The sequence below is a fragment of the Lipotes vexillifer genome, unplaced genomic scaffold (genome assembly GCF_000442215.2).
Source record: "Lipotes vexillifer unplaced genomic scaffold, Lipotes_vexillifer_v1.1 scaffold231, whole genome shotgun sequence".
NCBI lineage: Eukaryota > Metazoa > Chordata > Mammalia > Artiodactyla > Lipotidae > Lipotes > Lipotes vexillifer.
The window spans coordinates 3,281,352-3,303,648 of NW_006791822.1; the positions used below are offsets into that span (position 1 = coordinate 3,281,352).

The 22,297-nt window shown below is 38.6% G+C and overlaps 1 protein-coding gene across 3 annotated transcripts in view; it reads right to left on the reverse strand.

Moving 5' to 3' along the window:
• The window catches only part of SYNPO2 (synaptopodin 2), a 170,840-nt gene that overhangs the window by 107,019 nt on the left and 41,524 nt on the right, over positions 1 to 22,297 (reverse strand). The gene's annotated exons all lie outside the window — the stretch shown is intronic.

Genomic DNA, 22,297 nt, shown 5'->3' on the forward strand with positions numbered 1-22,297 from the left:
CGCTCTTCCCTCCGCCCCGCGGCCCGAACCCCGACCCCTGACCCCGGCGGCGGGAAACGCGCTGCCAGGAGTAATGTTGATGTTGACAAAATTACGGTAATTACAAGCTAAAAGAATGAAGTTGTGACTACTTATATCTACATTGTGTAATGTGAGTGTGCTGGTCCAGTAACTTTTTCTGTGTTCTCATGTCTCCTCCTCCTCTCTGCAACTCTTAGAGCTGTTGGCCACAATTTACTTCTTGAAACCACTTCCTTCCTCGGCTTCCATAAAGCTTATACCATCCTGATTCTCCACAGCCTCTACTTTAATAACTGCATCTTCTCAGTTTCCTTCAGGAACTTTTCTTCCACTTCCTATTCCTCATACATGGACATTACCTACGGTCTTATCAGTCCCCTAGCCTCTCTTCAAAATCAGTCCCCATCTATGGAGATGGCTTCTGAATCTGTCTTCAAACCCGTAATCTCCCTCCTCATTTCCAGTTTGTATCTACTTTTCATTTGGATCCCATCTTACTCTGTTTCCCAGGTTAAAAACCTTTGAAATAATCTTTGATGATTTCCCTTAGGTTTCCAGAACAGTTCATACAATTCCTCCTATTTCCTTAGTAATAGTTCTAGAATGTATGCCTTCCTTTTTATTTATTTAAAATATATCTTGAATTCCAGGCCCTCATCTTGAAAAATGCACAAACTTCTGAGTAAGGCCCTGTTTCCTTTTTCTTATCCCTTCTATTCTTGCACATGGTTGCCAACTTAGTATTCCCCAAATACCTCTTTTACTTTCCCACTCTTGCACTTGACCTCTTAAGACAGCTCTGCTTTATCTATGAAATGAAGTCCAAATTCTTTGCCTGAGAGTCACATCCTTGTAACATCTGGATTTAAGCAACCTTTGGAAACACATCTATTTTTCTCTACTTGAACCTGTTGCTTTGGGTAGGCTGGTCTTCCTGTTCCTCCTCTATAGGAATGCTTTGTTCATTTTGATCTCTGAATATTGGCTCAAGCCCTTCCTCTCACCTAGAATGCCTTCTGTTCTCTGCTTCTCTCATCCAATTCTTCCTGTTAAAAAGGCCCAATTCTTCAATTCTTCTCTTCCTAAAAAGCTTCTCCTGGTTACTTCAGTCCAGAGTAAAATAGGCGAGGGAAACATTCTCTAAATCTGCAGCTCTCATGGCCTCAGAGCCCATGCGCCACCTAAGACACACTATTGTGGGACATTTCATATTGTGGAACTGAGTTATCATTTAGCTTCTCACATGTGAACATTTAAATTTCCCATCATGTTGTACCTTCTCTGAGAACAGAAGCAGTTTGGCTTGGTGGTAAAGAGTATGAAGTCTAGAGCAAGACTGTCTGGGTTCAAGTCATCACTTACTATCTATGTGATCTTGGGCAATGTATTTTATTACACCTTAGTTTTCTCATCTGTAAAACTGTGGATAATATTATACTCCCCTCATAGACTTATCATGGGGATTCAATGAGTTAATATGTGTAAGATGCTTAGACAGTGCCCGGCACATAATAAGTACTTTGTAAGTGTTAGCTTTTATTCTTCCTTATATATTTCCCCACGTATAGCTAGATAGATACATAGATAAACATATCTATCTATATATACACACACACATTATATCTATATCAACATCTATATCTATATATCTGAAAAAATAGTTAATCAACTAACCAGTTAATTTGGGGAGTGTGGAAATACCATCTATTTCAAGAATATATATATATGTTTCTCTCTAGCTCAGTTTTGTGCCTGAATTATGCCTAGAGTTCCTTCAGCTTCTCATTCTTTTCCTGACTTAACATGAGTCTTCTTCTAAGACAGAGAGATGGGCAGCAGACTTAATTTCAGTTAAGACTTTGACCAGAATAGAAATGCCCATTTTTAGTTGAACATCCTTTCACATTTGAGACATAAATATTCCCTAAATGGCAATGATGAGTCTATATAAAAGGATGCTTTGTATTACAATTTGTGTTCGGTTAGGAAATAGGATCTAGGACTTTCCCCATGAATAATCTTCCTGAAGTTAAAAACAAGAGAGAGAGAGAGAGAGAGAGAAATGAGGGGGAAAAAAAAGCACTGTTAAATGATGAAGACATTTAAGGCACATCTGTAGCCAAATTGCCTTTTTTAAAAACACCTTCTTTTGTTTTAAAGATGTGTACAGATGGTAAAATATGATTACATGAAAATTTATGTACTTAAATCTTTTAAAACACTGAAATAAAAATGTGATTTTATAACATAACACAGTAATACCTATATGAGAAAAGCATACATAATTGGTGATGCTAAGGAGAAGTTACGGGCAGAATCTGAGGAGAAGCTATAGACACCATGTAGACAGATATGGGCCATGTGTCAGGAGCGGGGAGATGGACAAGGACCTGAGCAGGAATCCTGGCCTTCTGGGAGGGGTGAAGGGGACACAGGATCTGCTCCACCTTTTTGCATTCTAATGCATTCTTCACCAAGCCCAGAGGAGTTCAGTTTTGTTGGAGAAAAATTCACTGGAGAGGACCAAGAGAGATCAGTACCTCTGATTCTCCATGGAGCTCATCAATACTCAGTTTCATGCTGGCTTATGGTCTTCACTTTGGTGATCTTTGGCAGTCTATATTAATTCCTAGGAGTCTATAATAAGGAGGGTAGTTTTGCAGTTACACATGAAAATTATGAAAATACAACAATAGATATTGTACATGGCACAAAGTGTTCAGAGCTTCATGGTGTGCACAATTATGAGCAATTTTTGATTTTCAAAAGGAATGGCTGTAGTTGGAGAAAGGTTGGGTCCTGCAGAATCTCTCCTGTTCTTGCCTGAAGTTAATACCCTCTAACACCATTTCTGAGACCCCTATGCCTTTAGTCATTAATTAGTACATTCAAATAATCAATGAATAATGAGCACCTATCCTGTCCCAATGTGATGAATCCTCTGAAAGGAGAAGTACAGGGTATTGGTGAACTTTAGAAACAATGATGTGCCCATTAAAAGCTTCAAATTATAATAAATGCAGGAGAACTTTTATCATTTTCTCTGAACTCTCAACATAGTTTAGATGAATTAGCTAAACATTTTAGCTCAAAATGAATCATGTGTTTAAACTCATATGTGAGGGTTAAAAAAGAGTTGTCTTCCTACCCCTTATTACAAAACTTCCGTTAAATGAAGTGCCAAGGTCACTTATTAGTTATGCTAATGGAACTACGACCTCGTTTTCTTTCTTTTCACCTTAGGTTCTTGGGGTGGGGGGAGGCAGAAAGACTTATTTAAAGGAAAAAATGTAGGCTTTGCAGGGTTCTGCATTAGAATCCTGACTTTACTAGTTTCAATCTGTATCTACAACTTTGAAAATTACTCAACCTCTCTGAACTTCAGTTTCTCTTCTATAAAGTTGGCATAATAATAATTCCTTCCAGGGTTGTTGTAGGACTAGACATAAAGCTTTATAAAGCACCTGGCACAGTGCCTGAAGCTTTATAAAACACTTCATAAATAGTATATGTTAGTATCATTGTTGAAAGCTACCAAATTCTCCTTTGTTGACTTGTATGTGTAATAATGAGAAGGTGCCTAATTGTTCTATCTGGAAAGATGAATTAAATACCTACCGTTCAATGTGATCAACTAAAATACCAACAAAAACAACTGAATAGTAAGATTTAATGCTTGTGTTTACAGATTGCTATTACATTATTTCTGGCATTTTTTTTTTTTAAACCAATCTACCCTCTTACTGGAATGGAATTTGAGAATTATATATAAAATCAATGAGTTAATTCAGAATACATAATTACAAGTAACTCGGATTCAGACAGAATATCCCCTTTTCTCATAAATAAAAAGTTTAGTGGAATATTATATAAGAGAAAAAAAGAGAGCTATTTCACTAAATTCAATACCAGAAGAAGGAATAAGCTATATGTGATAAATGAAGTCTTGGTGAATTTATCTCTATTGAAAATGCCTATTGCTCTGGTTAGGCATCTTGCATATCTTATCTGTAGTCTATCTTCATAATCATCTTCAAAGTGGTATAGGGAGATTTCCACCCCCACTTCTAATTTTTCCAGGGTGGGGAGATGGGGACCTATTGTCTCCTCTTTACCACTCCTCACTCACTCTTGGAGGAGGAGGAAGAGGGCCTTGCCTGATGGTTGAGACTGGGAGCAGGGACTGGGCAAGCCCAGCTCAAGTCACACCTCCTCTTGCTCTTCCCAGCTCAGGAGACACCTTACCCAGGATCTGTTCTCAGCTAGATCATGTGATAAGTTTAAAAGAGTGGCTGGGAATTCCCTGGCGGTCCAGTGGTTAGGACTACTCTGCACTTTCACTGCCAGGGCCCTGGTTCAATCCCTGGTCAGGCAACCAAGGTCCCACAAGCCGCAAGGCACGGCCAAAAAAAAAAAAAAGAGCAGGTTCTTTGCCTGAGCCTGGGTGGGGAAGTTTAATGGTGGGATGAAATATTAAGAAGCTCATTATGTCTATCTACCTTGGCCATATCCTCAAATTCAGCTTAATTTAGTTTAGTTTTTTTGTGTGTGTGTGCGGTACGCGGGCCTCTCACTGTTGTGGCCTCTCCCGTTGCGGAGCACAGGCTGCAGACGCGCAGGCTCAGTGGCCATGGCTCATGGGCCCAGCCGCTCCGCGGCATGTGGGATCTTCCCGGACCGGGGCATGAACCCGTGTCCCCTGCGTTGGCAGGTGGACTCTTAACCACTGCGCCACCAGGGAAGCCCTTAATTTAGTTTCTAAAAGTTTTTATATTTAAATCTTCATCTGCTTCCTATGTTTTGCTTCTTAATTGTTTCCAATCTCTTGGCCACATCCTCAAATTCAGCTTAATTTAGTTTTTAAAAGTTTTTATATTTAAATCTTCATCTGTTTCCTATGTTTTGCTTCTTAATTGTTTCCAATCTCAAGACTAGATATAATTTGCATTTTATGATGAAAAAACTTTTGTTTGGAGAAGTAACATATATAGCCCAAGATTACACTGTAAACAGCTGAGTTAGAATTCCAGCCCTGGCCTACTTTATTGTACACTTTAGTTTCTTTTCAGGATACAATGTTGCCTTCTTTTTGTTGAACAGTAAAAATAACATAACAGCAGTAATAAAACTCCTGGTCCTATTTGGAAGCTATATATTTTCACACTTGCGTCCCAACAAACTTGCTATCTCTTTATATACTGGTCCTGTCTGGTAACAGAAAGTGTCTGCTCTGAACTTCCGTCGTTATTCTGTCTCTGCACAAACCAAGTACGTAGAGAAAGAAGACAGGGGACAGAATTAATTAGGCCATAATGTCAGTCAAATCCTCCCTCCCCCAGCTCCCTCCCAACATATCTCACTGTTTAGGACTAGTGATTTTTCTAGATTTATCTATGCAATAGCATGAAGCCTTGAATAACTTTATACTCGGGTAAAACTTTCTATGTACTTGTGTAGAAATGGACCTTCAGAGTGCCTGGTTACATTATTTGCACATTTGAATATCTTTCTCCTTTTCCACAGCTGATTTAGTTTATGGTTCTGACTTTCTGGGACACAATCCTGTATTAACTATATTTAACTACATTAACTATATCTTCTTATCTTCTATATTCTTGATGCTCTAACATTGGGGACTTCACAGACTAGAGAGGGACTGCCTCTCCCAGGTTAGCTAATTCCTAGAGATAGTGAACAATGTTCTTTGCCTTTGAGCACAACGTTGATGCAGAGCGACCGATTCTGAGCGCACACCCCCACGTGCCTCCTCTGTTCAGCGCTCCTGGCGGCAGCACTCCTCTGCCCTAATCAGCTCAGGACCAGGTACCAGACAGCGAGGGGCCACCTTGACAATCCAGAGCCCTGCAAGATCATCCAGACTATCCAATCCTAAACCTGCTCACCTAGCCTTGCCCATTCCCTCCCTGGAAAGCACCGTAAAGGCTTTGCCTAAGGTCTCCCTCTCGCCCCTCTTCCTGACCAGCCCCGCTTGTTCCCCATGTGGCCCTTCATGGTATGGCATGTCCCCTCCCCTTGGGAACTGTGAGTGACAAACTACAGGTGACCCTTCAACAACATTGTGTGGGTTCACATATATGAGAATTCTTTCCAACAGTAAATACAATACTCCAGGATCCATGGTTGGTTGAATCCAAGGATGAGGAACCGTGAATACAGAGGGCTGACTATAAGTTATGCGTGATTTCCAAATGCAAGGAGGGTTGGAGCCCCTAACTCCCACTTTGTTCAAGGGTCAGCTATATCTTTTCAATGGCAATTATCTCCCGATCTTTTGGCCTTACCATATCTGAATATAAACAAAATCCTGAGTACACTTAAAACAAATCCGTACCCTTGCAAATAGCAAAAGAATACATGCAACCATATATATATTTTAATATACTTGCCTTTTTATAGCAAAGTTATACTACAAATACACTATATATTCAAGTCTTAAGTTATACTGTAAAGCTGTATTACCATAAATTAATGAAATAATAATCTTCTATGATTCTTTAGATAAATAATATACTATTGAGACAAGGATATGGAGGTTGTTTTCTATTGTGATTTCTTTTAATGGAATGTTGTTTTCTGAACTTCATTACATGCATTTGATAGTGGTTTAGAGTGAAAGCAATTTGAAGCCACCTGGTTGCCTTACAGATTCAAATGGAATTTTTCTGTAAGCTTCATGAAGACAGGAGTTATTTTCAATATAAATATTATGAAGCTAGAATGAAACAAAACTAATTATAATTTTTTATGTACATTCTAGAGGAAAAATGCAGGGTAGCATTACTCGATACTATATGTAAAAGCCCCTAGCTAGGTGATCAACACGTAGTCGAATTTTTTTTTTTTTTTTTTGCGGTATGCGGGCCTCTCACTGTTGTGGCCTCTCCCGTTGCGGAGCACAGGCTCCAGACGCGCAGGCTCAGCGGCCATGGCTCACGGGCGCAGCCGCTCCGCGGCATGTGGGATCTTCCCGGACCGGGGCACGAACCCGCATCCGCTGCATCGGCAGGCGGACTCTCAACCACTGCGCCACCAGGGAAGCCCAGTAGAAGTTTTAAATGCTATTTTTCCCTACCAATATCTATAAGAGCACCCAAAAAGATTTGTGTTCCATTTTAGAGGGAAGTTGAAGTATTGAAAACTAACAGCAGTCTACCAGGGTTAGGGTAGTATTTCTCAACCTTTTTTCATGATCATTTTCTAAGGGAGTCTTTTTTCCTAATTGTCCCCAACCCATGAAATGCTAATGCTACAGATATACTACACACATGTGTAAGTGCTGTGGTCCTTTGGGGGCCCACAAACCAGTACAACAGCTAAGGTATTTTTTTGCCCCTAGAGAACTAATTTTTACCCCCATGGGGGCGATCTCACCTCACTGATAACCAGTGAGAATACATGGTTAGAGTTACCAATGGTTCTTAACCCTGGCTACTCACTAGAACTACCTGAAAGGGATTTAATTACCGGGTCCCCATTCTGAGATTTTTTATGTAATTCATCTGGAATGGGACCCAGGCTTTGTTATTTTAAAACTCTCCAGTGGGTTAGATCTAGAAAGATCCTTTACTGCTAACCAGAGAGAAGCAAGTCTAAGTGCTTATTCAATACTTTCAGCCTGTGACAAGTTAACCAAGTAACATGACATGGTGTGTTTGTAATTTACCTTCATTGTAAATTGACATATAATACATCAATTCTTTCACACTGTAATAAAAACTTGTATATTTATATGAATGTCCCATGTACAATTAGGGGACAAATGTGGAGAAAGTGAGAAATGATCATGATTCCGGGAATGTGGTGTTTAAAGGAGAAAATCCCCCCTTTTCATTTTGGGGCAGCAGAGGGACATTACCCGGGGCAGGAGAGTGCTCAGTTTACACTGTGACCACAGGAGGGCCTGTTTTGGTAGAATCGGAGTTCTCAGACTGTGGTTCCTGGACCTTAGAACTTACTAGAAATGCAAATTATTAGACCTTACCCCAGACCTACTGAATCAGAAATCTGTGGAGTGGGAGACAGTGATCTTTGGTTTAACAAGCCCCCAGGTTATTACCGTGATCCACTCTTGAGTTTGAGAACCACTCAGCCATGGTAAAACATGGTTCCTGAGCATCGTATGTCCCAGCTGCTGCTTTTCTTCCTTAAGAAAATTTACTTTTTATTCCTACTGCTGATTTTTATCCTGTATTTGATTAATTTGTTCTTAATTTTGTTCCTATGAATCAAGATCTTAACAATCTGGACCATATTAGTGCCATTAATGAACTTCAAGAATTCCATCTTTCATAAACTACCGTTGGAAATATTAAGTGAAACAGAGCTCTAAACCAAACACTTTGAACCTCTCTTTAAACAATTCTACAGAGGGAAAAGAAGGTTTTTTCTGTTGTTTATTTTTGTTGTTTATTTTTTTTCTTTTGCTTCCAGAGTTAATTAGCCAAAGAAGTATTCTTTTGGACTATTATAGACATTTAAAATTATTTATGTTTTTCTGGAAATGCCAAACGTAATCAGATCCCCAAAACTAGGGTGACATTAAAGAAAAAGCAAGTTAGGTTATGGTGATAATTATATCTTGTCTCTCATTATTATTTAAATCATGCCAATTCCTAAGCTACACTGTCCTTCTTTAAAAAAAAATATGTGCTATGGAAGCACTTCCTACCAGAACTTAAAACATATTCCACATGCTAGAACTAAACTGTTCCATTCCCTTAAATTGTTTTACTTTTCCACATAGTTCAAAATTGCCTTTTAACAAGGGAATAGATCCAAAAGCAGAAGTGTGATGATTACTTCTTCTGGGCCAGGCCTTTTAATAGAATGCTGATTCCTCCCATACAGAGAGAGGAAGAGAACCTAAGACACAGAGGATAAGAGCAGAGTTTGAGGCAATAAACTTATTTCGGGTGGCTTTAATCAAACTTAAGAGGACTGGAATGAAGGTCATCCTCCTCCTCTACACTTTAAGAGGAAATGCTGCTTTAAATAGGCTCAGGTTGTTAACATGAACATGCTTAGAAAATAATATCGTATGGGAATCCAGGCATAAAAACAAAGTGCTGTGTCCCATTTGCTATGTAGCTTAAAGGGGAAGGCTGTAATACGTTACATGTCTCACTGCCCATAAAAGATAATACATCTCTGCTTGTGACCTTATTGTTCAAATATACATTGTGTCTGATGTAAACCATTTCCCCCATCTGGCTGTAAAAGAGATAATACAGAGATGACAGAGAAGTTTATCACCAGAAACTCTGAAGTTCATAGAATTCAGTCAGTCTGCCTAAAGATGAATTAAACTGATTTGAAGCCAAGTAAAAATGTGATCTGTTATAAAACCTGAAACACCAGCAAAAAAAACCCTCATCTTGATAGAACAAAGAGATTAAGAAGAGTGTTTGGTTAAAAATTTTAGCTGTAACTTCACAAGAGTAAGACAACTAGTCAATTCAGTAAAAAATTGGTCAACTCTAAGTGCTTGACCCAGAAGTCCTAGCCTAAATGTATTTCTTCTAACCATACTGATTTTTACAGAAAAATAGAAAACCTTTTATTGATTTCATTCTTAAAATACCCATGGCACTCTCTCAGCACTTTACATAAGACATTTAGAAAAGAGAACATGCTCAATTATTTTATGATGAATTTGAAATGTTAGAGGAAATTATAAGGGGACTAACATACCTTAGTGTAACTTTTTAGGATTTTACAATCTCCAACAATATTAATGAAGACAGAAAATGCACTGTACCAATTCAAATAAAGTTTAAAGAACATAAAAGGAATAACCAGTTACTGCCTTAAATTTATGGTTAGAATGTAACAGAGAGTGAGCAAATGACGTGGAGGCTCACATAGGAAAGCACAGGCCAACCCGGGGTCTGATTGCCAGAGTATGGAATCCTTTGAGAACTGTTCTCTTCTTTCTGGGTGGCAGATTTCTAAAACTGGGTCACAGAAAAAAATGAGATAGTCAGTGATCTCTCCTAATCATCTGTCAGCTGTATTCCAAATAGCACTGGAGCTCACCAAACAGCATATCTTGAGCTCTCATTTGTCAAGAAAGTGCTGGTTTTGCCTCATGTCTTACCTTTCTTTCTAAACCTTCAAAGTCACATCTTGCTTTTCCCAGGTATTTTCCTGATAATGGTTTTAAACAGTATTAAACTATTCAGTCAATAGCTGCTTTCAGAACAGCCGTAAGAGAAACTTTTGAGGGACAAATTGTTGACTATTTCAATTACATATATGTAACACACTAGTTTTGAAGTCATCATGTTATGGAACTTTGGAGATAATTATACAGGACAATTTGGGGCACATTATCTTGCTTTTTAAAACCTGTGTAGCAACTATCTTGGGTTGTTATTACTTGGTTTCTAACATCTTTATCTTAATACACACCTTGCTTTCTTCCCCAAGTAAGATGTTTCAATGGCTCTCGCCTAAGATATACATAAAGTTGTTTGCACGATACACTAGTAGTTCAAATCTGGTTCTAATACTTATTGACTCTTTTTTTTTTCTTCTAATTGTTTAGTTTTAGTTTTTAAAATTTCTTTTTTTCTTTCTTTAACTCATCCTGATTTGGGACAGCCAAGGGTTTTGTGTCATGGGTGATTTTTTCCTATCAATATTCTCTTAGAGTAACACTATATTGATCTTTGGAACCTAGAATGATACATAGCAAAACATCTTTTATCAGAATTCTTTGTGTTCTTTGTATATTTCTTAAACAAGATCCTTCTACAAAGAGTAATGGATAGGAAATAAGAAATTAAAGAAATAACATGACGCTTAAATACAGTCGGAATATACTATTACAGAAAATTTTGGCAGGTGCAAATGATAATGGTTTACATTTATTTCATGCTTACTACATGCTGGACACAGTATTAAGTATTGTACATTCATTATCATTTTATAAACCGCAGTTCCAGGAGATAAGTACCATAACTGTGCCTGTTTGTTTCATGAAGGAACTGAGGTTTAGAGAGGCCAACAACTAGTTCAAAGTCGTACACCAGTTAAGTCAGGATGCCAACACAGCTCTTCCGGACCCCAGTGCTTCACTGCCACACCATCTGCTTTCCTATCTGCATAACCCTAAATGCCCCTTCAATGATGTATATTTTTAATGTTAACTTTCAGCTAAACTCCACCATAATTCATTTTTCAGGCATTGTATATAATTGCTAGATCCACTGTACAAAGCCATTGAAGAACTAAGTAACCTATTATTTCCTTGCTCAAGGACATTAGTTGTCAAAATAGCTCTCCTAAAAACCAGAACAAATATGATAAGCATGATGGTTGAAACATAAAATTTTATTTTATTTTTTGTTATTGCAGTTGTTGTTATTGGTTGGTAAAACATGGCCTGCAGCATTGTCATGAAATAGAACTTCTGACTTCAGTTTGAATCAGCATAAAAGTTAGCCATTAGCTCAGCCTACTTTCAGCTAACGTACTTTGCTCTTTGACTTGAGTTGCTATGCTACTCCCAATAGGGGTATGTCCTTTTCCTTTATTTATTATGGGAAGGCACTGTTTTGTTTTCACTGTAGATAGTCCAAAAAGAACAGAGGAGTTAGCTAAGTGACTGGGAGTTTGGTAACCATCTCGATTTGCCTAGGACTAAGGGGTTTCCCAGGAAGCAGCACTTTCCATTTTAAAATCAGGTCTCTCCCTGGCAAACTGGGATGCATTGCTACTCTACTAGGAGTAGACTTGTAGTTTTATCAATTCTTCTTCTATAACACTAACGTATCTCAAGTACACTAAACATACACTTGATTTGATGTTGAAAAGCCATCCTAAATTAGGTCTATGTGGCCAAAGTAAAGTTGACATCTGAGGAAGAAGCTTAAACACCTCCTTGCCTAAAGTAGAAATTCCCAGATTTTGAAGTATGTGTGGTATCACAACTTAAAAATTAAACTTTAACAGAGAACAGATTGGTGGTTGTTAGAGGTGGGGGGGTTGGGTGCAGAAAATGGATGATGTGTACTGAAGTACAAACTTTCAATTATAAGGTTAATAAGTTCTGGGGATGTAATGTACAGTATGGTGACTATAGTTAACAACACCATGTTGTATATATATTTATTTATTATTTATTAGTATTTTATTTTATTTTATTTTTGGCTGCGTTGGGTCTTCGTTGCTGCATGTGGGCTTTCTCTAGTTGCGGCGAGCAGGGGCTACTCTTCGTTGCGGTGCACAGGCTTCTCATTGCGGTGGCTTCTCTTGTTGCGGAGCACGGGCTCTAGGCACGCAGACTTCAGTAGTTGTGGCACGTGGGCTCTAGAGTGCAGGCTCAGTAGCTGTGGCTCACGGGCTTAGTTGCTCCACGGCATGTGGGATCTTCCCGGACCAGGGCTCGAACCCGTGTCCCCTACATTGGCAGGCGGATTCTTAACCACTGTGCCACCAGGGAAGTCCCCATATTGTATATTTAAAAGTGCTAGAATAGTAGATCTTAAAAGTTCTCATCACAAGAAAAAAGAATTGTAACTATGTGAGGTGATGGATGTTAACTAAACTTACTGTGGTGATCGTTTGCAATATACACATATATCAAATCATTAACTTGTACACTTTAAATGAATACAATTATATATGTCAATTATATCTCAATAAAACAGGGGAAAAGAAAAAAATTAAACTTTTACATATAAAAAGCACTGTAAGACCTGTCCTAAACATTCTCATGCTGACAGAAATTTGGTTGTGTGCAAACCTGGCATTATTTCCACATATACTTGTGGCACTGAAATCAATATGAATATCAAGTAATGTTTTGCTAACACTCATACCTCAATATGATCATTTCTCCTGAAAATGGTCATCCTGAGAGGTTATACTCCAATGACAATGACTTAGCTCAAGACATTTCTAAAACTCCTTTTTAGAATTGCCTTTAAAGTCAGATTCATATAGTTTATAGCCTGTCCTCAATTTTTATGAACATGGTATTAGGAGCAAGGATGATTTTCCTTATTCATCATATATAGGTCCAAATAACTTGATTTTTTTCCCCCCAAAGCAAATTCCTGCCTAAAAGTGCAACGCTTGCAACTTCTGATGTTACTCAAAAGAGCATGACAGAAGCCCTGAAGACCATTCCAAAAAGATGTGACAGCATTGCTTTGATCAATGGCAGCATGTTAAGCTTAAGAAGACAACTCCAGTTTTAAAGAGAGCAATTTTGGAATTACAAGCTCTATATGATTGTTCCTTTCCCCCCACATGACTTATGTTAACTTAAAGTCATACCTTTTAACTGTCAGTTAAAAAACCTGTAATTTCAGTGTTCATTTTAAGCCCAGACCTCAGTGTCACCATACTATGGTATGTATCAATCCACTTAGATTTCCTTTCATGGTGTGTGCTGAAATACTGAACCCCTGTCTTGCAGCTTGCCATGTGTCCTCCTCTAAAAATTACTTTTCCCCTCAGGCCTGCTGTCTTTACCTCTTAAGATATCAGCTACTTAGCTTGTATTGCTTCATGGAGAAGTCGGGGAACATGGTTGGATGTGTGAGGTGTTTTTAGGTAAACCGGTCAAACATATCACCCTCTAACAGAAGGTTTTTCAATGTCAGCACTATTGACATTTTAGATTGGATAACTGTCTGTTGCAGGGGACTGTTCTGTGTATTATAGGATATATAGCAACATCCCTGGACTCTATCAGCTAGAGGCCAGCTGTGAGAACCAAAAATGTCTCCAGACATTGCGGAATGTCCCCCCACAGGGCAAAATTGCCCCAGTGGTAAAGAACCACTGGCTAACGCAAGGAACATAGAGATGTGCTGGTCTCTTTATAGAGTTGTAAATCATACACATTATGCGGAGCCAAATTAAACTTTACTGAGTTGGAAAGGAAAAAAAAAACAAACCTCACATTTATTTATTTATTTATTTACTTATTTGTTTATTTATTTTCTGCTTCAGAGCATTTAATGGATTTTCTATGTGAAAACAACAATGTAGGAAGTAAAATACTTACTTTTAATTGCTGAAGCACAATTGAGTGATTTTAATGGAGACACTGCTAAATGCTGGGGTTTCCTACATGTGGGGAACAAGGAACCCAACCTCTTGGAGCTCCAGGAGTATGGACAATAAATGAACAGTGACAAGTGAAATAAGAGTTATGACAGAAGTAAAACCCTCACATTTAAACCAAATAAAAATATTTTTTACTTAGTTGATTGGTATAACAAAATCTGTATCTGGAAAAAAATGCTATGCTTTCCAGGTGAAACACTAACCACATATGCCAGATAGAAAGGTGTCCATTCATTTTTTTTTTCATTCCACTAATATTTACTGAGCATGTGCCAAGCAAGAGACACTACTCTGGACAATGGGGCTATAGTAGTGAACAAGACAGGCAAGATCTCTGCTCTCAAGAAGCCTACAATTTAGCAAGTTTGGGAGATGTAAGCAACACAGTGAGATATGTACCATCCCACAGTAGGTGACAGGGTAGTATATTAATCATGTTTTTTATTGTCTGTATTTTATGATATCTTGACATCTTGGTGGAGGGGGGAGGATTTCTGGCTGGAGAGACATTGCGCCTCCCAGAGCTAGTTAATTCCTAAAATGATAAACAACATGCCTGAGGGCATTCCTTTCATATGCAGGTAAACCAATCCTGACTCTATACCCCCAACCATCTTTGTTATCTAACTCTCACCCACCAAGCCAATACTTCCCGTGCCCTAAATCAATGCAGGTCCAGGTGCCAGACAACTAGGACTGCCCTTATGCCCCAAAGCCTGCTGGAATTATTCAAACTAGCCAACCCTAAACTGTTTTCCTGCCCTGCTTTACCTTCCCATGGAAAACACAATAAAGACCGTGCCCTATGCTTTCCCCTCATTCCTTTCTACATCCCGATTAACACTGGTGCTTCCCCATGTGGCCCTGCATGCACAATACGTCCCCTCCTCTCTGAAAGTGTAAGGAATAAAGATCTTCTTTCAAAGGCATTAACCTCTCTATGTTGTCACTCAGTCATCTCTAAAGATTTAAATCCTACAGCTATAGTCATTGAGATTGGCACATACAAAGGTTACCTTATTCTAGTCAAGGGGACCAGAAAAGCTTCTCTGAGGAAGGACAGAATTAGTAAGGTGAATACATGGGGAATACATTTCATGCAGGGAGAAAGAATATATAAATGGCCAGGTGTGACCAAGTTGCAATGAGAGTAGAAGTGCAGATTCACTCAGAGTGTTCATCTGGAAGGCAACCAGAAATCTTAAGTATTTGCATCAGGTAAGTAACAGGATTTACTCTGTTTAATCCTTCTGGCTGCTTTGTGGGGGCAGAGACTAGATAGCAGGTTTTGAAGCAATATAGGAAAAGACTGATAGTGTCCTGAATGAAGCTGGTGACTGGGAATGAACAGAAGCTGCCCTCAGTCCAGTAACAAGCACAGAGGAGGCATTCAACTTATATTCGTTGAATAAATGAAAAAATGTAAGTTCTCATGCTTGAGTCATAGGACAGTTTTTTTAAATAATCACTTAAAGCCAATTTACTATTATTTTGGAAATAATTCTAATAATGTTTTCTAATCCACAGGCGATTAGAAACAAAAAATTAAGGGAGTGGCGATGGAACTAGAGATACACTCACACACACTGACAGGACACTGAAAGCTAAAAAGTGAAAGAGAAGAAACTAAAAAGGCTTTGTACGTGGCAGTCTAGCATTCTTTGGTATAAATGCCAACGTGTTCACAAATTTTAACACAATACAATTTGGAAACTGATGCTCATGTGAGAACATGGAGTCTCCAACGAGGCTGTTGCAACAGGCATGACTCTATTAAGTAAATCAAGAGAGCATATGTAAACTTCTAATAGATTTATTGTACAATGGCAATTATCTTTAGCTCTTAGCTTTTAGAGCAAAGATTATATGAAAGTTAGAAAGATTCAAAGTGTAAAGTGATGATGCATCTTAGCTGAGCTTCCAGATATCTGGAATATGTGCATTATCTGGAGTAGCTCACTCTCTAACAGTGGGAAAGTCATATAAACAAGTTGCTGCCATGTGTGGAAATCCATTACTCAGAATGACAAAATGGAATCTTTGCCTTTCTCATTTATAAACTCATAAAGACGATGCTTCTTACAAAAGCATGTAAAGCATGACACAGCATTCCCAAGCGGCAACCCCATTGTTATCAATGTCCTGTATGTCAGTGGGTATAAGAATTAAGGGGGATTTTTACAGTGTGAGTTCCCTCTCCGTCCTCCATGGCACAGCACAAACATGTATTCTGCTGCATGAGTTTCCCTGCCACCAACTTATGACTGTGTTCTTAGGCACAGTCATAAAATATTCCTAAATAGGGCACAATGGTTAAACTGGCAATGCTATAAATATTACAGGGCCGAAGTATATTTTCGTCTTTATTTCTCTATGCCAGACACTGTTAAGCCAACTGTTAATACACAGACTTTGTTGTTGTTGTCAAGGAGACTATGCAGCTTCTTCAGGGCTATTTTAAATGCTGTGCCTCATTTCAAATAAACATTTACCCAAAGGTGTTTGACAGTGAAAAATCTGTACACTGTCATAATCCTTTTACACAGAGCAGTATTTTCACTGTATAGACCCTGCTAAAGGTATAAAAAGCTCCCCTGTGGAAATCCCATCAAAAAGGAAAAAAATCCCCTTTTCCTTTCCTTCCAGACAGAGAGGAAAAAGGAAAAGATATCCTTATTCTTCAAAGTTGAAGTTTATAAAAACAAAATGTCTTTGTCAAGAGGCCCAACCAGTTTGTCCTGTGTTTAAAATACGTTTAATTCAGAAATATCAGGGGAAAAGGTAAAAAGTAATGGTGGATTATTTTTCAAAGCATCTGAAAATAAGTGTATATATATATATATATATGTGTGTGTGTGTGTGTGTGTGTGTGTGTGTGTGTACATATATAACAAATCAATAAATGCAACATATTCTAAGACAGCCTCTGAAGCAGAGATTAAACTATATATTAGCATGGCTACATTGAAATATTTAACAATTAAAAAAAAACTTTTAGGGAGAAACGCAGTGAGGCTATCAGTGAAAAACACATTTTTAAAGTGCTGTTCTAACTTGGATAACAACTTTTCTAGAGACTATTTAGAATTATTCAAGAAACAGATATGGTTTTACCTTTGATAAGTAAACATATCCTAAAACCAATGATAATATACTAATAACCAATATAAATTGAACACCTGTTATGTGCCAGGCACTCCATTTAACACTTTACATTTTCTGATTTGATCCATGCAACAACCCTACAAAAAAGGTTATCCTGTAATAAAATATTATTTCTTCTATTGGAGAAACTGAGACTGAGTATTCAAAGCCCCACAGCTGCCAAGTGAGGGTACAAGGATTCAAACCAGTCAGTCTGACCACACCCTGGAGATCCAGTAGTGAGCCAACCCACTCCTGCAGTCTGTGGTCTACTGGTCAAGGTGGACTTCAAACACTCAAATGGTACAGAGAGCCCCCGCCCCTTATCCAAGGGGGGTACATTCCAAGACTCCCGGTAGACACCTGAAACCATAGATAGTACTGAGCCCTATATGTACTATGTTTTTTCCTATACATACATACCTATGATAAGGTTTAATATATAAATTAGGCACAGTAAGAGATTAATAACAATAACTAACAATAAAGCAGAACAATTATACTGTAATAAAAGTTATATGAATGTGGTCTCTTTCTAAATATCTTATTGTGCTGTATTCACCTGTCTTCTTATGATGACATGAGATGATAAAATGCCTGTGTGATGAGATGAAGTGAAGTGAGTGACGTAGGCACTGTGTCATAGTGTTAGGCTACTGTTTGTCTTCCAGCAGTACCTCAGAAGGAGGATCATCTGCTTCAGGTGATTCTGGGTCATGGAGCCATGGCGATGTCAATGGTCACATGTCAGGAGCAGAGGATGTCAGTGGTTGGGGATGGGGATAGGGGGCAGGAGGATGGATTGGGACGGCGTGAGATTTCATCATGCTACTCAGAATGGCGTGCAATTTAAAACTTATGAATTGCTTAGTTATGGGATTTTCCATTTAATATTTTCAGACCAAGGTTGGCCACTGGTAATTGAAACTGAGGAAAGCGAAACCAAGGATAAGGGTGGACCACTAGACACGTATAGGTGCTCTGAAAGAAAAGTAGAGAATGTTTTTACAGAATATAAAATGGGGTCCAAAATTGGGCTATCTGGGAAGAATGGAGAGTGAATGATCCTTGGGCTGAGAGGTAATGGTTAGTAGGAGTTAGCCAGGCAAAGAGATGGGGAGTGCTCCAAGCAGCATAGGGAACATAGGGAAAGGCCCCAAGGTGAAAAAGAGCTGATTCCACTAACAAAACTAAAAGAAAAAGAGTATATCTGAAATGTAGTAACTGAGAGAACGGAGGGAGATGGGCTTGGACATGTAGGCAGGCCTTGCGGACCACGTAAGGAATTTTGTATTCATCCTGAGTGCAGTGAAAATTGAAGAGTTTTGAGTAAAAAGAAGAATGATCCTATTTGCAGTTGAAAGTCCTCTGTCTGCTGCTTGGAAAATGGACTGGATGATGGGAAGAGAGGAGTTTGGAGAACATTGCAGGAGTCCCAAGTAGCTGATGATGATGCTTGAACTAGTGGTGGCAGTGAAGTTGGAAGAAAGAGAATGTGCTTGGGGTATAGGTAGTAGATTGACAAGACCTGGTGGTGGATTGGTTGAAGAGGGAGGAGTTCCAGAAACCTCATCAGAGGCTTTCCTTAGCTCAATGCTCAACTCCTTTCTACTGCTCCTGTGTCTGATGGGGACCAGCCCTTTTCAGAGTTAATACCAGGGCAGATATTTCCTGAAAGGGAGAAGAGAGGGAGATCACGGACTTAACAGTATTGGTTAGAGGTATTAGGTTGTAAGTGTAACTAAATTTCCTCAGTGTTTCTGGGTGTGAGAGATGGACAAAGAGGTGGGAAAAAGCTGCCTACCCCTAAGGAACAGCTAGGGGATCGTCTCTCCAATTTCCCTTACAAATTTGTCAAGTTGTAGATCCTGGGAAGTTGTTACCCTGCTGGAGAACATTTACAGTTAGGACAGAACTCACAGTTCAAATGACAAATAGAATCTGACCAAGTATGTTGATGTAATATTTTCTCATTCATTTTTATGGGAAAATAAAAAGAATTGTCTTTAAAAACAAAATAGTATATATTATACATATATATTTTATATAAATATAAAAAATATATATATATAAAGTAAATCACAAAATCAATATATATTAATAAATACTATCTATTATTAGGCACTTATTTGTTAAAATACTAATAATTCATAATATTAAAATAATTAAAGGTCAAGCCTACAGCAACAAAATAAATAAGTAATTAAGCCCAATATTAATCGTTAGAGATTAGAGAAATCATGTTCCAAAACATATTTTTTGCTCACATTCTGCCTCTGGATATTTCAGTTTAGGTAATCAGTTTTGAGACTGATTCTAAAGACTGCTATTAAAGTGACTCTCTACAAGATTTATTCTTCTTTTCCTCAGTATCTTTATACATATGCAATAAACCACTTCCCAATGGCCACATGGGGAGTCTCTATGTCAGTGTACGGAACTGTGTGTCTGAGTATGGAACTGACTAGCTAGAATTCATACAAAGAAGAGAAGCCAAAAGAGTGAGGGTGTTTTAACTCCTTCAATGTCAATAACAGATGAGAGAATGTGGGATGTTGAGCCTAGAAAAGAGAGACTAAGGATGACTATTTTAACTACTTTAATATATATTAGAAAGCCTGTAATATGAAAGAAGAATTTAATTTACTCTTTGTGGCCACAGCGGTAAAACAAGTTTCAATGGATAAAGCACAAAGGAAAGGGAAGCAAATTTATGCTCAATGTAAAGAAGGCCTTTCCCAGTAGAACTGTTCAAAAGTCACACAGGCTATGGGGGCTCACTGTCACAAGTGGTACCTGCAGAGACTAAATGACTGTTTTTTGCATTAATGTTTTGTGAAGTTTGGTCAGTTTGTCTGGCTAAATTGGTTGTTTGGCTAGATCAGAAATTTTGGTTAAAGATTCTAAAGTCTCCTTCTATTTCTAAGATTCTTCATGTAACTGATTATGTCTTCAGCCTCCATTTTCACCATTCTAACAGTCACAAATTCCTATCTGGTGATTTGGGTAGTTCATTGGCATCACATTGGGGATTATGAGGGAGGAATTTGAAGCTACGCTAAGTAATTAGTGCATTCCACTTCTCTGGCCACAGTGATTGGGTCAGGGGTGAGCATGTGACTTAATCCAGTCTGATTTCTTGGGAATTCTGGGACAAATATGCTTTATTCCTATCAGCTATGGATAGGAAGCATGTAGTCTCTGCAATAACTGGTCGTCATCTTAGGACCACAAGGAGAGGTCTTGCCTAGAATGAAGTTAACAAAGAAACCAAGCAAAGAACTGAAGAGAGAAGGACCTGAACCTGGTCAAGTTGTGGACACCAGCAGATCAAGCCATGCCTAAAGCTGCTTCTTCCAGTGCACTTTTCAATTATATGAGCCAATGAAGTTTCTTTTTGGTTTAAGCAGTTTGAGTGTGTTTTCTACACATGCAAACAAATGATTCCTAACTCTGATTCTTATCCAAATATGTGTAACGTCATCCATTCTCAGAAAGTGAAAAAGAGACCAGCTGTATTTTGCATCCAGGGATCCACTGAACAACCAAGAGATCTCTGTGTTTTGTTGTTGTTGTTGTTGTTGTTGTACCAGGTCTTAGTTGCGGCAGGCGGGCTCCTTAGTTGTGGCATGTGAACTCTTAGGTGCGGCATGCATGTGGGATCTAGTTCCCTAACCAGGGATTGAACCCGGGCCCCCTGCATTGGGAGCGCAGAGTCTTATCCACTGTGCCACCAGGGAAGTCCCAAGATCTCTTAATAGTAATGTCTGAATCACATAAACTCAATTTTTGTCAAAATCTGGCTTCAAAATCTGTATCTCTTTCAGAACAAACCATGTTAAACAACACTGCAACTAAAAATGTACTAAAGATTTAAAACAGATCTAAAGCAGTTTTACAGAAAACTTTTTTTTTTTAATTTATTTTTTATTTTTCGTTACGTTGGGTCTTCGTTGCTGTGCACCGGCTTTCTCTAGTTGCAGCGAGCGGGGACTACTCTTTGTTGCAGTGTGCGGGCTTCTCATTGCGGTGGCTTCTCTTGTTGTGGACCACGGGCTCTAGGCACACGGGCTCAGTAGTTGTGGCACATGGGCTTAGTTGCTCCGCGGCATGTGGGATCTTCCCAGACCAGGGCTCGAACCCCTGTCCCCTGCATTGGCAGGTGGATTCTTAAGCACTGCGCCACCAGGGAAGCCCCAGAAAAAATTTTAACCTATTTGCCTAAACTTAATCCTTTTTCCTCCTTGCAGGGCTACTGTCAATGAAAAAAAGTAGTTACAATCAATTTAGACATCCTACGGGGTTAATGACCTTGTGAATTGATGATAATAAATGCTTAACTAATTTCTTGATTTGCTTACAATTTTGATAACTTCTCAACACTTAGAACTGTAAGAACCTTAAACTGTTTTGCATGCTGTTTTCCAACCTTTCATATTTTGATTCTATAGAATTTGGTTTTTGATCCACATCAACAAGTCATCCTCATTGGGGTTCAAATTTTATCATCATTTCCTCCTGTGCCTATATGTAAATTGAAAAATGAAAATTGAAACCACAGACATGCACCAAAGCCAGATATTAGCATCAATCAACCTTGCTTCCCAGCTGCTGGTTTGTGGCCCATTAATGTGTTGAGTTACTGATTTTTTCCTTCAGTCCTCAGGGCAGCTGTACAGGGCCCAGGTAGACCAAGACCCCATATCAGAAGCCTCTGGCCAGGAGCAACGTTGTCTGTTCACCCAAAATGCAATAGAAATATTTTCATTTCCAATGTGTGGCATCACAATAAAAAGTCCATGATGCACTACCCTAAATAACACTGCTTAAAGGTTCTACCTTGTTCCTCTTCTATTGAACTTGATAGATTCCAACTCTGGAAACCTATAAAAAATATTGTTTTGCCAGCATATTGGTAAAGGAAGGCAAGCTTTCCCTTTAGTTTGAATTCAAAGAATTCCAAAAAACTCCAAAATTTATTTTCCTTTTCAGTGTTGAGATAAAGAAGTGTTTTTCACTTGTCTCTTTC